Here is an 18,685-nt window from a genome sequence, read left to right as displayed (position 1 = left end):
CAACATGCATAAACTGTACCAGAGACTGAGAGATACAGACTGAATCCAACATGCATAATTTGTACCAGAGACTGAGAGATACAGACTGAATCCAACATGCATAAACCGTACCAGAGACTGAGAGATACAGACTGAATCCAACATGCATAAACTGTACCAGAGACTGAGAGATACAGACTGAATCCAACATGCATAATTTGTACCAGAGACTGAGAGATACAGACTGAATCCAACATGCATAAACTGTACCAGAGACTGAGAGATACAGACTGAATCCAACATGCATAATTTGTACCAGAGACTGAGAGATACAGACTGAATCCAACATGCATAAACTGTACCAGAGACTGAGAGATACAGACTGAATCCAACATGCATAATTTGTACCAGAGACTGAGAGATACAGACTGAATCCAACATGCATAAACTGTACCAGAGACTGAGAGATACAGACTGAATCCAACATGCATAAACCGTACCAGAGACTGAGAGATACAGACTGAATCCAACATGCATAAACCGTACCAGAGACTGAGAGATACAGACTGAATCCAACACGCATAAACTGTACCAGAGACTCACAGATAAAGACTGAATCCAACAGGCATAAACCATCGCAGAGACTGAGAGATACAGACTGAATCCAACACACAAAAACCGTACCAGAGACTGAGAGATACAGACTGAAACCAACGCACAAAAACCGTACCAGAGACTGAGAGATACAGACTGAATCCAACACACAAAAACCGTACCAGAGACTGAGAGATACAGACTGAATCCAACACACATAAACCGTACCAGAGACTGAGAGATACAGACTGAATCCAACACACAGAAACCGTACCAGAGACTGAGAGATACAGACTGAATCCAACACACATAAACTGTACCAGAGACTGAGACATAAAGACTGAATCCAACACGCATAAACTGTACCAGAGACTGAGAGATACAGACTGAATCCAACACGCATAAACTGTACCAGAGACTGAGAGATACAGACTGAATCCAACACACATAAACCGTACCAGAGACTGAGAGATACAGACTGAATCCAACATGCATAAACTGTACCAGAGACTGAGAGATACAGACTGAATCCAACAGGCATAAACCGTACCAGAGACTGAGAGATACAGACTGAATCCAACATGCATAATTTGTACCAGAGACTGAGAGATACAGACTGAATCCAACATGCATAAACTGTACCAGATACTGACAGATACAGACTGAATCCAACACGCATAAACTGTACCAGAGACTGAGAGATACAGACTGAATCCAACATGCATAAATCGTACCAGTGACTGAGAGATACAGACTGAATCCAACACGCATAAACTGTACCAGAGACTGAGAGATACAGTCTGAATACAACATGCATAAACTGTACCAGAGACTGAGAGATACAGTCTGAATACAACATGCATAAACTGTACCAGAGACTGAGAGATACAGACTGAATACGACATGCATAAACCGTACCAGAGACTGAGAGATAAAGACTGAATCCAACACGCATAAACTGTACCAGAGACTGAGAGATACAGACTGAATCCAACACACATAAACCGTACCAGAGACTGAGAGATACAGACTGAATCCAACATGCATAAACTGTACCAGAGACTGAGAGATACAGACTGAATCCAACAGGCATAAACTGTACCAGAGACTGAGAGATACAGACTGAATCCAACATGCATAAACTGTACCAGATACTGACAGATACAGACTGAATCCAACACGCATAAACTGTACCAGAGACTGAGAGATACAGACTGAATCCAACATGCATAAATCGTACCAGTGACTGAGAGATACAGACTGAATCCAACACGCATAAACTGTACCAGAGACTGAGAGATACAGTCTGAATACAACATGCATAAACTGTACCAGAGACTGAGAGATACAGTCTGAATACCACATGCATAAACCGTACCAGAGACTGAGAGATAAAGACTGAATCCAACACGCATAAACCGTACCAGAGACTGAGAGATACAGACTGAATCCAACACGCATAATCCGTACCAGAGACTGAGAGATACAGACTGAATCCAACATGCATAAACCTAACCAGAGACTGAGAGATACAGTCTGAATCCAACATGCATAAACCGTACCAGAGACTCACAGATAACGACTGAATCCAACAGGCATAAACCATCGCAGAGACTGAGAGATACAGACTGAATCCAACACACAAAAACCGTACCAGAGACAGAGAGATACAGACTGAAACCAACACACATAAACTGTACCAGAGACTGAGAGATACAGACTGAATCCAACACACATAAACCGTACCAGAGACTGAGAGATACAGACTGAATCCAACACACAGAAACCGTACCAGAGACTGAGAGATACAGACTGAATCCAACACACATAAACTGTACCAGAGACTGAGACATAAAGACTGAATCCAACACGCATAAACTGTACCAGAGACTGAGAGATACAGACTGAATCCAACAAGCATAAACTGTACCAGAGACTGAGAGATACAGACTGAATCCGACACACATAAACCGTACCAGAGACTGAGAGATACAGACTGAATCCAACATGCATAAACTGTACCAGAGACTGAGAGATACAGACTGAATCCAACAGGCATAAACCGTACCAGAGACTGAGAGATACAGACTGAATCCAACATGCATAATGTGTACCAGAGACTGAGAGATACAGACTGAATCCAACATGCATAAACTGTACCAGAGACTGAGAGATACAGACTGAATCCAACATGCATAATTTGTACCAGAGACTGAGAGATACAGACTGAATCCAACATGCATAAACCGTACCAGAGACTGAGAGATACAGACTGAATCCAACATGCATAAACTGTACCAGAGACTGAGAGATACAGACTGAATCCAACATGCATAATTTGTACCAGAGACTGAGAGATACAGACTGAATCCAACATGCATAAACTGTACCAGAGACTGAGAGATACAGACTGAATCCAACATGCATAATTTGTACCAGAGACTGAGAGATACAGACTGAATCCAACATGCATAAACTGTACCAGAGACTGAGAGATACAGACTGAATCCAACATGCATAATTTGTACCAGAGACTGAGAGATACAGACTGAATCCAACATGCATAAACTGTACCAGAGACTGAGAGATACAGACTGAATCCAACATGCATAAACCGTACCAGAGACTGAGAGATACAGACTGAATCCAACATGCATAAACCGTACCAGAGACTGAGAGATACAGACTGAATCCAACACGCATAAACTGTACCAGAGACTCACAGATAAAGACTGAATCCAACAGGCATAAACCATCGCAGAGACTGAGAGATACAGACTGAATCCAACACACAAAAACCGTACCAGAGACTGAGAGATACAGACTGAAACCAACGCACAAAAACCGTACCAGAGACTGAGAGATACAGACTGAATCCAACACACAAAAACCGTACCAGAGACTGAGAGATACAGACTGAATCCAACACACATAAACCGTACCAGAGACTGAGAGATACAGACTGAATCCAACACACAGAAACCGTACCAGAGACTGAGAGATACAGACTGAATCCAACACACATAAACTGTACCAGAGACTGAGACATAAAGACTGAATCCAACACGCATAAACTGTACCAGAGACTGAGAGATACAGACTGAATCCAACACGCATAAACTGTACCAGAGACTGAGAGATACAGACTGAATCCAACACACATAAACCGTACCAGAGACTGAGAGATACAGACTGAATCCAACATGCATAAACTGTACCAGAGACTGAGAGATACAGACTGAATCCAACAGGCATAAACCGTACCAGAGTCTGAGAGATACAGACTGAATCCAACATGCATAATTTGTACCAGAGACTGAGAGATACAGACTGAATCCAACATGCATAAACTGTACCAGATACTGACAGATACAGACTGAATCCAACACGCATAAACTGTACCAGAGACTGAGAGATACAGACTGAATCCAACATGCATAAATCGTACCAGTGACTGAGAGATACAGACTGAATCCAACACGCATAAACTGTACCAGAGACTGAGAGATACAGTCTGAATACAACATGCATAAACTGTACCAGAGACTGAGAGATACAGTCTGAATACAACATGCATAAACTGTACCAGAGACTGAGAGATACAGACTGAATACGACATGCATAAACCGTACCAGAGACTGAGAGATAAAGACTGAATCCAACACGCATAAACTGTACCAGAGACTGAGAGATACAGACTGAATCCAACACACATAAACCGTACCAGAGACTGAGAGATACAGACTGAATCCAACATGCATAAACTGTACCAGAGACTGAGAGATACAGACTGAATCCAACAGGCATAAACTGTACCAGAGACTGAGAGATACAGACTGAATCCAACATGCATAAACTGTACCAGATACTGACAGATACAGACTGAATCCAACACGCATAAACTGTACCAGAGACTGAGAGATACAGACTGAATCCAACATGCATAAATCGTACCAGTGACTGAGAGATACAGACTGAATCCAACACGCATAAACTGTACCAGAGACTGAGAGATACAGTCTGAATACAACATGCATAAACTGTACCAGAGACTGAGAGATACAGTCTGAATACCACATGCATAAACCGTACCAGAGACTGAGAGATAAAGACTGAATCCAACACGCATAAACTGTACCAGAGACTGAGAGATACAGACTGAATCCAACACACATAAACCGTACCAGAGACTGAGAGATACAGACTGAATCCAACATGCATAAACTGTACCAGAGACTGAGAGATACAGACTGAATCCAACAGGCATAAACTGTACCAGAGACTGAGAGATACAGACTGAATACAACACACAAAAACCGTACCAGAGACTGAGAGATACAGACTGAAACCAACACACATAAACTGTACCAGAGACTGAGTGATAAAGACTGAATCCAACACACATAAACCGTACCAGAGACTGAGAGATACAGACTGAATCCAACACACATAAACCGTACCAGAGACTGAGAGATACAGACTGAATCCAACATGCATAAATCGTACCAGTGACTGAGAGATACAGACTGAATCCAACACGCATAAACTGTACCAGAGACTGAGAGATACAGTCTGAATACAACATGCATAAACTGTACCAGAGACTGAGAGATACAGTCTGAATACAACATGCATAAACTGTACCAGAGACTGAGAGATACAGACTGAATACGACATGCATAAACCGTACCAGAGACTGAGAGATAAAGACTGAATCCAACACGCATAAACTGTACCAGAGACTGAGAGATACAGACTGAATCCAACACACATAAACCGTACCAGAGACTGAGAGATACAGACTGAATCCAACATGCATAAACTGTACCAGAGACTGAGAGATACAGACTGAATCCAACAGGCATAAACTGTACCAGAGACTGAGAGATACAGACTGAATCCAACATGCATAAACTGTACCAGATACTGACAGATACAGACTGAATCCAACACACATAAACTGTACCAGAGACTGAGTGATAAAGACTGAATCCAACACACATAAACCGTACCAGAGACTGAGAGATACAGACTGAATCCAACACACATAAACCGTACCAGAGACTGAGAGATACAGACTGAATCCAACATGCATAAATCGTACCAGTGACTGAGAGATACAGACTGAATCCAACACGCATAAACTGTACCAGAGACTGAGAGATACAGTCTGAATACAACATGCATAAACCGTACCAGAGACTGAGAGATACAGACTGAATCCAACACGCATAAACTGTACCAGAGACTGAGAGATACAGTCTGAATACAACATGCATAAACTGTACCAGAGACTGAGAGATACAGTCTGAATACAACATGCATAAACTGTACCAGAGACTGAGAGATACAGTCTGAATACAACATGCATAAACTGTACCAGAGACTGAGAGATACAGTCTGAATACAACATGCATAAACTGTACCAGAGACTGAGAGATACAGACTGAATACGACATGCATAAACCGTACCAGAGACTGAGAGATAAAGACTGAATCCAACACGCATAAACTGTACCAGAGACTGAGAGATACAGACTGAATCCAACACACATAAACCGTACCAGAGACTGAGAGATACAGACTGAATCCAACATGCATAAACTGTACCAGAGACTGAGAGATACAGACTGAATCCAACAGGCATAAACTGTACCAGAGACTGAGAGATACAGACTGAATCCAACATGCATAAACTGTACCAGATACTGACAGATACAGACTGAATCCAACACGCATAAACTGTACCAGAGACTGAGAGATACAGACTGAATCCAACATGCATAAATCGTACCAGTGACTGAGAGATACAGACTGAATCCAACACGCATAAACTGTACCAGAGACTGAGAGATACAGTCTGAATACAACATGCATAAACCGTACCAGAGACTGAGAGATACAGACTGAATCCAACATGCATAAACCGTACCAGAGACTGAGAGATACAGACTGAATCCAACACGCATAAACTGTACCAGAGACTCACAGATAAAGACTGAATCCAACAGGCATAAACCATCGCAGAGACTGAGAGATACAGACTGAATCCAACACACAAAAACCGTACCAGAGACTGAGAGATACAGACTGAAACCAACGCACAAAAACCGTACCAGAGACTGAGAGATACAGACTGAATCCAACACACAAAAACCGTACCAGAGACTGAGAGATACAGACTGAATCCAACACACATAAACCGTACCAGAGACTGAGAGATACAGACTGAATCCAACACACAGAAACCGTACCAGAGACTGAGAGATACAGACTGAATCCAACACACATAAACTGTATCAGAGACTGAGACATAAAGACTGAATCCAACACGCATAAACTGTACCAGAGACTGAGAGATACAGACTGAATCCAACACACATAAACCGTACCAGAGACTGAGAGATACAGACTGAATCCAACATGCATAAACTGTACCAGAGACTGAGAGATACAGACTGAATCCAACAGGCATAAACTGTACCAGAGACTGAGAGATACAGACTGAATCCAACACACAAAAACCGTACCAGAGACTGAGAGATACAGACTGAATCCAACACACATAAACCGTACCAGAGACTGAGAGATACAGACTGAATCCAACACACAGAAACCGTACCAGAGACTGAGAGATACAGACTGAATCCAACACACATAAACTGTACCAGAGACTGAGACATAAAGACTGAATCCAACACGCATAAACTGTACCAGAGACTGAGAGATACAGACTGAATCCAACACACATAAACCGTACCAGAGACTGAGAGATACAGACTGAATCCAACATGCATAAACTGTACCAGAGACTGAGAGATACAGACTGAATCCAACAGGCATAAACTGTACCAGAGACTGAGAGATACAGACTGAATCCAACATGCATAAACTGTACCAGATACTGACAGATACAGACTGAATCCAACACGCATAAACTGTACCAGAGACTGAGAGATACAGACTGAATCCAACATGCATAAATCGTACCAGTGACTGAGAGATACAGACTGAATCCAACACGCATAAACTGTACCAGAGACTGAGAGATACAGTCTGAATACAACATGCATAAACTGTACCAGAGACTGAGAGATACAGTCTGAATACCACATGCATAAACCGTACCAGAGACTGAGAGATAAAGACTGAATCCAACACGCATAAACTGTACCAGAGACTGAGAGATACAGACTGAATCCAACACACATAAACCGTACCAGAGACTGAGAGATACAGACTGAATCCAACATGCATAAACTGTACCAGAGACTGAGAGATACAGACTGAATCCAACAGGCATAAACTGTACCAGAGACTGAGAGATACAGACTGAATACAACACACAAAAACCGTACCAGAGACTGAGAGATACAGACTGAAACCAACACACATAAACTGTACCAGAGACTGAGTGATAAAGACTGAATCCAACACACATAAACCGTACCAGAGACTCACAGATAAAGACTGAATCCAACAGGCATAAACCATCGCAGAGACTGAGAGATACAGACTGAATCCAACACAGAAAAACCGTACCAGAGACTGAGAGATACAGACTGAAACCAACGCACAAAAACCGTACCAGAGACTGAGAGATACAGACTGAATCCAACACACAAAAACCGTACCAGAGACTGAGAGATACAGACTGAATCCAACACACATAAACCGTACCAGAGACTGAGAGATACAGACTGAATCCAACACACAGAAACCGTACCAGAGACTGAGAGATACAGACTGAATCCAACACACATAAACTGTACCAGAGACTGAGACATAAAGACTGAATCCAACACGCATAAACTGTACCAGAGACTGAGAGATACAGACTGAATCCAACACGCATAAACTGTACCAGAGACTGAGAGATACAGACTGAATCCAACACACATAAACCGTACCAGAGACTGAGAGATACAGACTGAATCCAACATGCATAAACTGTACCAGAGACTGAGAGATACAGACTGAATCCAACAGGCATAAACCGTACCAGAGACTGAGAGATACAGACTGAATCCAACATGCATAATTTGTACAAGAGACTGAGAGATACAGACTGAAACCAACGCACAAAAACCGTACCAGAGACTGAGAGATACAGACTGAATCCAACACACAAAAACCGTACCAGAGACTGAGAGATACAGACTGAATCCAACACACATAAACCGTACCAGAGACTGAGAGATACAGACTGAATCCAACACACAGAAACCGTACCAGAGACTGAGAGATACAGACTGAATCCAACACACATAAACTGTACCAGAGACTGAGACATAAAGACTGAATCCAACACGCATAAACTGTACCAGAGACTGAGAGATACAGACTGAATCCAACACGCATAAACTGTACCAGAGACTGAGAGATACAGACTGAATCCAACACACATAAACCGTACCAGAGACTGAGAGATACAGACTGAATCCAACATGCATAAACTGTACCAGAGACTGAGAGATACAGACTGAATCCAACAGGCATAAACCGTACCAGAGACTGAGAGATACAGACTGAATCCAACATGCATAATTTGTACCAGAGACTGAGAGATACAGACTGAATCCAACATGCATAAACTGTACCAGATACTGACAGATACAGACTGAATCCAACACGCATAAACTGTACCAGAGACTGAGAGATACAGACTGAATCCAACATGCATAAATCGTACCAGTGACTGAGAGATACAGACTGAATCCAACTCGCATAAACTGTACCAGAGACTGAGAGATACAGTCTGAATACAACATGCATAAACTGTACCAGAGACTGAGAGATACAGTCTGAATACAACATGCATAAACTGTACCAGAGACTGAGAGATACAGACTGAATACGACATGCATAAACCGTACCAGAGACTGAGAGATAAAGACTGAATCCAACACGCATAAACTGTACCAGAGACTGAGAGATACAGACTGAATCCAACACACATAAACCGTACCAGAGACTGAGAGATACAGACTGAATCCAACATGCATAAACTGTACCAGAGACTGAGAGATACAGACTGAATCCAACAGGCATAAACTGTACCAGAGACTGAGAGATACAGACTGAATCCAACATGCATAAACTGTACCAGATACTGACAGATACAGACTGAATCCAACACGCATAAACTGTACCAGAGACTGAGAGATACAGACTGAATCCAACATGCATAAATCGTACCAGTGACTGAGAGATACAGACTGAATCCAACACGCATAAACTGTACCAGAGACTGAGAGATACAGTCTGAATACAACATGCATAAACTGTACCAGAGACTGAGAGATACAGTCTGAATACCACATGCATAAACCGTACCAGAGACTGAGAGATAAAGACTGAATCCAACACGCATAAACTGTACCAGAGACTGAGAGATACAGACTGAATCCAACACACATAAACCGTACCAGAGACTGAGAGATACAGACTGAATCCAACATGCATAAACTGTACCAGAGACTGAGAGATACAGACTGAATCCAACAGGCATAAACTGTACCAGAGACTGAGAGATACAGACTGAATACAACACACAAAAACCGTACCAGAGACTGAGAGATACAGACTGAAACCAACACACATAAACTGTACCAGAGACTGAGTGATAAAGACTGAATCCAACACACATAAACCGTACCAGAGACTGAGAGATACAGACTGAATCCAACACACATAAACCGTACCAGAGACTGAGAGATACAGACTGAATCCAACATGCATAAATCGTACCAGTGACTGAGAGATACAGACTGAATCCAACACGCATAAACTGTACCAGAGACTGAGAGATACAGTCTGAATACAACATGCATAAACTGTACCAGAGACTGAGAGATACAGTCTGAATACAACATGCATAAACTGTACCAGAGACTGAGAGATACAGACTGAATACGACATGCATAAACCGGACCAGAGACTGAGAGATAAAGACTGAATCCAACACGCATAAACTGTACCAGAGACTGAGAGATACAGACTGAATCCAACACACATAAACCGTACCAGAGACTGAGAGATACAGACTGAATCCAACATGCATAAACTGTACCAGAGACTGAGAGATACAGACTGAATCCAACAGGCATAAACTGTACCAGAGACTGAGAGATACAGACTGAATCCAACATGCATAAACTGTACCAGATACTGACAGATACAGACTGAATCCAACACGCATAAACTGTACCAGAGACTGAGAGATACAGACTGAATCCAACACGCATAAACTGTACCAGAGACTGAGAGATACAGTCTGAATACAACATGCATAAACTGTACCAGAGACTGAGAGATACAGTCTGAATACAACATGCATAAACCGTACCAGAGACTGAGAAATACAGACTGAATCCAACATGCATAATCCGTACCAGAGACTGAGAGATACAGACTGAATCCAACATGCATAAACCTAACCAGAGACTGAGAGATACAGTCTGAATCCAACATGCATAAACCGTACCAGAGACTCACAGATAAAGACTGAATCCAACAGGCATAAACCATCGCAGAGACTGAGAGATACAGACTGAATCCAACACACAAAAACCGTACCAGAGACTGAGAGATACAGACTGAATCCAACACACAGAAACCGTACCAGAGACTGAGAGATACAGACTGAATCCAACACACATAAACTGTACCAGAGACTGAGACATAAAGACTGAATCCAACATGCATAAACTGTACCAGAGACTGAGAGATACAGACTGAATCCAACCAGCATAAACTGTACCAGAGACTGAGAGATACAGACTGAATCCAACACACATAAACCGTACCAGAGACTGAGAGATACAGACTGAATCCAACATGCATAAACTGTACCAGAGACTGAGAGATACAGACTGAATCCAACAGGCATAAACCGTACCAGAGACTGAGAGATACAGACTGAATCCAACATGCATAATTTGTACCAGAGACTGAGAGATACAGACTGAATCCAACATGCATAAACTGTACCAGAGACTGAGAGATACAGACTGAATCCAACATGCATAATTTGTACCAGAGACTGAGAGATACAGACTGAATCCAACATGCATAAACTGTACCAGAGACTGAGAGATACAGACTGAATCCAACATGCATAAACCGTACCAGAGACTGAGAGATACAGACTGAATCCAACATGCATAAACCGTACCAGAGACTGAGAGATACAGATTGAATCCAACACGCATAAACTGTACCAGAGACTCACAGATAAAGACTGAATCCAACAGGCATAAACCATCGCAGAGACTGAGAGATACAGACTGAATCCAACACACAAAAACCGTACCAGAGACTGAGAGATACAGACTGAAACCAACGCACAAAAACCGTACCAGAGACTGAGAGATACAGACTGAATCCAACACACAAAAACCGTACCAGAGACTGAGAGATACAGACTGAATCCAACACACATAAACCGTACCAGAGACTGAGAGATACAGACTGAATCCAACACACAGAAACCGTACCAGAGACTGAGAGATACAGACTGAATCCAACACACATAAACTGTACCAGAGACTGAGACATAAAGACTGAATCCAACACGCATAAACTGTACCAGAGACTGAGAGATACAGACTGAATCCAACACGCATAAACTGTACCAGAGACTGAGAGATACAGACTGAATCCAACACACATAAACCGTACCAGAGACTGAGAGATACAGACTGAATCCAACATGCATAAACTGTACCAGAGACTGAGAGATACAGACTGAATCCAACAGGCATAAACCGTACCAGAGACTGAGAGATACAGACTGAATCCAACATGCATAATTTGTACCAGAGACTGAGAGATACAGACTGAATCCAACATGCATAATTTGTACAAGAGACTGAGAGATACAGACTGAAACCAACGCACAAAAACCGTACCAGAGACTGAGAGATACAGACTGAATCCAACACACAAAAACCGTACCAGAGACTGAGAGATACAGACTGAATCCAACACACATAAACCGTACCAGAGACTGAGAGATACAGACTGAATCCAACACACAGAAACCGTACCAGAGACTGAGAGATACAGACTGAATCCAACACACATAAACTGTACCAGAGACTGAGACATAAAGACTGAATCCAACACGCATAAACTGTACCAGAGACTGAGAGATACAGACTGAATCCAACACGCATAAACTGTACCAGAGACTGAGAGATACAGACTGAATCCAACACACATAAACCGTACCAGAGACTGAGAGATACAGACTGAATCCAACATGCATAAACTGTACCAGAGACTGAGAGATACAGACTGAATCCAACAGGCATAAACCGTACCAGAGACTGAGAGATACAGACTGAATCCAACATGCATAATTTGTACCAGAGACTGAGAGATACAGACTGAATCCAACATGCATAAACTGTACCAGATACTGACAGATACAGACTGAATCCAACACGCATAAACTGTACCAGAGACTGAGAGATACAGACTGAATCCAACATGCATAAATCGTACCAGTGACTGAGAGATACAGACTGAATCCAACTCGCATAAACTGTACCAGAGACTGAGAGATACAGTCTGAATACAACATGCATAAACTGTACCAGAGACTGAGAGATACAGTCTGAATACAACATGCATAAACTGTACCAGAGACTGAGAGATACAGACTGAATACGACATGCATAAACCGTACCAGAGACTGAGAGATAAAGACTGAATCCAACACGCATAAACTGTACCAGAGACTGAGAGATACAGACTGAATCCAACACACATAAACCGTACCAGAGACTGAGAGATACAGACTGAATCCAACATGCATAAACTGTACCAGAGACTGAGAGATACAGACTGAATCCAACAGGCATAAACTGTACCAGAGACTGAGAGATACAGACTGAATCCAACATGCATAAACTGTACCAGATACTGACAGATACAGACTGAATCCAACACGCATAAACTGTACCAGAGACTGAGAGATACAGACTGAATCCAACATGCATAAATCGTACCAGTGACTGAGAGATACAGACTGAATCCAACACGCATAAACTGTACCAGAGACTGAGAGATACAGTCTGAATACAACATGCATAAACTGTACCAGAGACTGAGAGATACAGTCTGAATACCACATGCATAAACCGTACCAGAGACTGAGAGATAAAGACTGAATCCAACACGCATAAACTGTACCAGAGACTGAGAGATACAGACTGAATCCAACACACATAAACCGTACCAGAGACTGAGAGATACAGACTGAATCCAACATGCATAAACTGTACCAGAGACTGAGAGATACAGACTGAATCCAACAGGCATAAACTGTACCAGAGACTGAGAGATACAGACTGAATACAACACACAAAAACCGTACCAGAGACTGAGAGATACAGACTGAAACCAACACACATAAACTGTACCAGAGACTGAGTGATAAAGACTGAATCCAACACACATAAACCGTACCAGAGACTGAGAGATACAGACTGAATCCAACACACATAAACCGTACCAGAGACTGAGAGATACAGACTGAATCCAACATGCATAAATCGTACCAGTGACTGAGAGATACAGACTGAATCCAACACGCATAAACTGTACCAGAGACTGAGAGATACAGTCTGAATACAACATGCATAAACTGTACCAGAGACTGAGAGATACAGTCTGAATACAACATGCATAAACTGTACCAGAGACTGAGAGATACAGACTGAATACGACATGCATAAACCGGACCAGAGACTGAGAGATAAAGACTGAATCCAACACGCATAAACTGTACCAGAGACTGAGAGATACAGACTGAATCCAACACACATAAACCGTACCAGAGACTGAGAGATACAGACTGAATCCAACATGCATAAACTGTACCAGAGACTGAGAGATACAGACTGAATCCAACAGGCATAAACTGTACCAGAGACTGAGAGATACAGACTGAATCCAACATGCATAAACTGTACCAGATACTGACAGATACAGACTGAATCCAACACGCATAAACTGTACCAGAGACTGAGAGATACAGACTGAATCCAACACGCATAAACTGTACCAGAGACTGAGAGATACAGTCTGAATACAACATGCATAAACTGTACCAGAGACTGAGAGATACAGTCTGAATACAACATGCATAAACCGTACCAGAGACTGAGAAATACAGACTGAATCCAACATGCATAATCCGTACCAGAGACTGAGAGATACAGACTGAATCCAACATGCATAAACCTAACCAGAGACTGAGAGATACAGTCTGAATCCAACATGCATAAACCGTACCAGAGACTCACAGATAAAGACTGAATCCAACAGGCATAAACCATCGCAGAGACTGAGAGATACAGACTGAATCCAACACACAAAAACCGTACCAGAGACTGAGAGATACAGACTGAATCCAACACACAGAAACCGTACCAGAGACTGAGAGATACAGACTGAATCCAACACACATAAACTGTACCAGAGACTGAGACATAAAGACTGAATCCAACATGCATAAACTGTACCAGAGACTGAGAGATACAGACTGAATCCAACCAGCATAAACTGTACCAGAGACTGAGAGATACAGACTGAATCCAACACACATAAACCGTACCAGAGACTGAGAGATACAGACTGAATCCAACATGCATAAACTGTACCAGAGACTGAGAGATACAGACTGAATCCAACAGGCATAAACCGTACCAGAGACTGAGAGATACAGACTGAATCCAACATGCATAATTTGTACCAGAGACTGAGAGATACAGACTGAATCCAACATGCATAAACTGTACCAGAGACTGAGAGATACAGACTGAATCCAACATGCATAATTTGTACCAGAGACTGAGAGATACAGACTGAATCCAACATGCATAAACTGTACCAGAGACTGAGAGATACAGACTGAATCCAACATGCATAAACCGTACCAGAGACTGAGAGATACAGACTGAATCCAACATGCATAAACCGTACCAGAGACTGAGAGATACAGATTGAATCCAACACGCATAAACTGTACCAGAGACTCACAGATAAAGACTGAATCCAACAGGCATAAACCATCGCAGAGACTGAGAGATACAGACTGAATCCAACACACAAAAACCGTACCAGAGACTGAGAGATACAGACTGAAACCAACGCACAAAAACCGTACCAGAGACTGAGAGATACAGACTGAATCCAACACACAAAAACCGTACCAGAGACTGAGAGATACAGACTGAATCCAACACACATAAACCGTACCAGAGACTGAGAGATACAGACTGAATCCAACACACAGAAACCGTACCAGAGACTGAGAGATACAGACTGAATCCAACACACATAAACTGTACCAGAGACTGAGACATAAAGACTGAATCCAACACGCATAAACTGTACCAGAGACTGAGAGATACAGACTGAATCCAACACGCATAAACTGTACCAGAGACTGAGAGATACAGACTGAATCCAACACACATAAACCGTACCAGAGACTGAGAGATACAGACTGAATCCAACATGCATAAACTGTACCAGAGACTGAGAGATACAGACTGAATCCAACAGGCATAAACCGTACCAGAGACTGAGAGATACAGACTGAATCCAACATGCATAATTTGTACCAGAGACTGAGAGATACAGACTGAATCCAACATGCATAAACTGTACCAGATACTGACAGATACAGACTGAATCCAACACGCATAAACTGTACCAGAGACTGAGAGATACAGACTGAATCCAACATGCATAAATCGTACCAGTGACTGAGAGATACAGACTGAATCCAACACGCATAAACTGTACCAGAGACTGAGAGATACAGTCTGAATACAACATGCATAAACTGTAGCAGAGACTGAGAGATACAGACTGAATACGACACGCATAAACTGTACCAGAGACTGACAGAAACAGACTGAATCCAACACGCATAAACCGTACCAGAGACTGAGATACAGACTGAATCTAACACGCATAAACTGTACAGAGACTGAGAGATAGAGACTGAATCTAACACGCATAAACTGTACAGAGACTGAGAGATAGAGACTGAATCTAACACGCATAAACTGTACAGAGACTGAGAGATAGAGACTGAATCTAACACGCATAAACTGTACCAGAGACTGAGAGTTAGAGACTGAATCCAACACGCATAAACCATAGCAGAGACTGAGAGATACAGACTGAATCCAACACGCAGACTGAATCTCTCACCGTCTTTTCCTGGTTTGCTCAGTGCCTTTTTGAGTCCGCAGTATCTTTCTTTTATTTTACGTTTTTCTGTCTGTTCCTTTCTGAATGCTAATAGTGGTTTGCTGTTTTTCTGTGTGTTTTTCTCTGCCTGCCCCATTCTTGGTGCTGTTACTCAGTGTCCTTATGGCATTGTGCAGTGAGGGTGAGTCTGTCAGCACATGTGTTGCTGAGTCCGGGGTTCTTGAGCTAGCTGACTGCAAGGCTATTATTTTAAAAAGATCAAGAAAAAAAGACATCTCTTTGGCGAAGACATCGCAGTAATATGTGGCTTGAACAAATTCAATCGACAGCAGAGTGGCGCAGCGGAAGCGTGCTGGGCCCATAACCCAGAGGTCGATGGATCGAAACCATTCTCTGCTATTTATTTTTCCTGGTAACGCAAACAACTCACTTTTAAAACTTTGTGTTACCCACAATCGCATCACGCATCTGAAAACACTTGAATGCCATCAGCTATCCTTCCACTCAACCGACCAATCTGCAACAAATTACTCTTTTGCTCACACGAACACAAGCTGCACAAGCTGCAAACACGGACCAGCCGACTCTCTCTCCCCTTTGTCAACCCCTTCCTGCAGCGCCTTCTCTCCACCACCAGATGGTGATGTTGGCCACGGTAAAACCAGGGCAAATGGTCAAATCGAGGAGATGGTCAGTAACAGAAAATAAAACAGGGAACACCTTGACACACCAACAGAGAACACCTTTACACAACAGAAAACATATTTACACAACAGGAAATACCTTTAGACAACAGGGAACACACCATATAAATGCTCTCTTTCTCCATCTCAGTCTCGTTGTCTGTCTCTTTCGATCACTTTCTGATTCCTACAATACTCTGTTGCTGGTTTTTTGTGTGTTTTTCTCTCTGCCCCACTGTCGATGGTGTTACTCAGCGTTCTTGTAACATTGTGTAGCCAGGCTGAGCCTCCCATCACCTGCGTTGGCGGCATCTGTTAATAGTTAACGTTTCAGGTTTGTTTCGTTAACTCACGTTAACTCTGTTCCTCTTTGGCAGATGCCGCCAGACCTGCTGAGTATTTCAAGCATCTTCTGTTTATGTTTCAGATTTCCCTTGGAGGAGAGAAGGCTGAGAGGTGATTTGATAGAGGTATTCTAAATCATGAGGGGTCTGGACAGAGTAGATAGAGAGAAACTGTTCCCACTCGTGAAAGGATCAAGAAGGAGAGGGCACAGATTTAAAGTATTTGGTAAGAGAAGCAAAAGTGACATGAGGAAAAAATTTTCACACAGCGAGTGGTGAAGGTCTGGAATGCGCTGCCTGAGAAAGTGGTGGAGGCAGGTTCTGCCTCCAAGCATTCAAAAGGGAATTAGACAGTTAAGTGAAAAAGAAGCATGTGCAGGGATATGGGGAGAAGGCAGGAGAATGGGACTGAGGGAATTGCTCTTTCAGAGAGCCGGGGCAGACATGATGGGCCGAATGGCCTCCTTCTGCACTGTAACAATTCTGTGATTCTGCGGTGAGCAGAGCAGACACACGAGCTCAATGACAGGAGAGCTCGGCCGTCCCTGAGTTTCAGCTCCCGGCTCTTAGATTTCCTCATCCACTCTGTCTTTACTGTGGATGTTCAGGGGTTCCTTGTCGGATCTGAGGACTGTATCCATTAAACATTCTGTGCCAGGAGATCCACACACTCTCTGTTACCAAGATTTATGGGTTATTTATACCCCCAGCTCCCTCTGCTCCTGCACCTGCTTAGAATTGTTCCCTTTATTCTATATTGTCTCTCCATGTTCTTCTTACCAAATGAATCACCTAATTTCTCTGCATTGAACTTCATCTGCCATCAGTCCACCAACTTGTCTATGTCCT

General features: G+C 42.6%; 1 non-coding gene across 1 annotated transcript; it reads left to right on the top strand.

Annotated features, from left to right (window-relative positions):
* Nucleotides 1-17,136: 17,136 nt before the first annotated feature.
* On the top strand, nucleotides 17,137-17,208 carry trnam-cau (transfer RNA methionine (anticodon CAU)). The gene has a single exon. It is a non-coding gene; the product is annotated as a tRNA-Met (tRNA).
* The last annotated feature ends 1,477 nt before the right edge of the window (nucleotides 17,209-18,685 follow it).

Source organism: Heterodontus francisci, chromosome 35 (genome assembly GCF_036365525.1).
Source record: "Heterodontus francisci isolate sHetFra1 chromosome 35, sHetFra1.hap1, whole genome shotgun sequence".
NCBI lineage: Eukaryota > Metazoa > Chordata > Chondrichthyes > Heterodontiformes > Heterodontidae > Heterodontus > Heterodontus francisci.
Note: the sequence above shows the minus strand (reverse complement) of the source record. Positions and strands in the feature narration are given on the sequence as shown.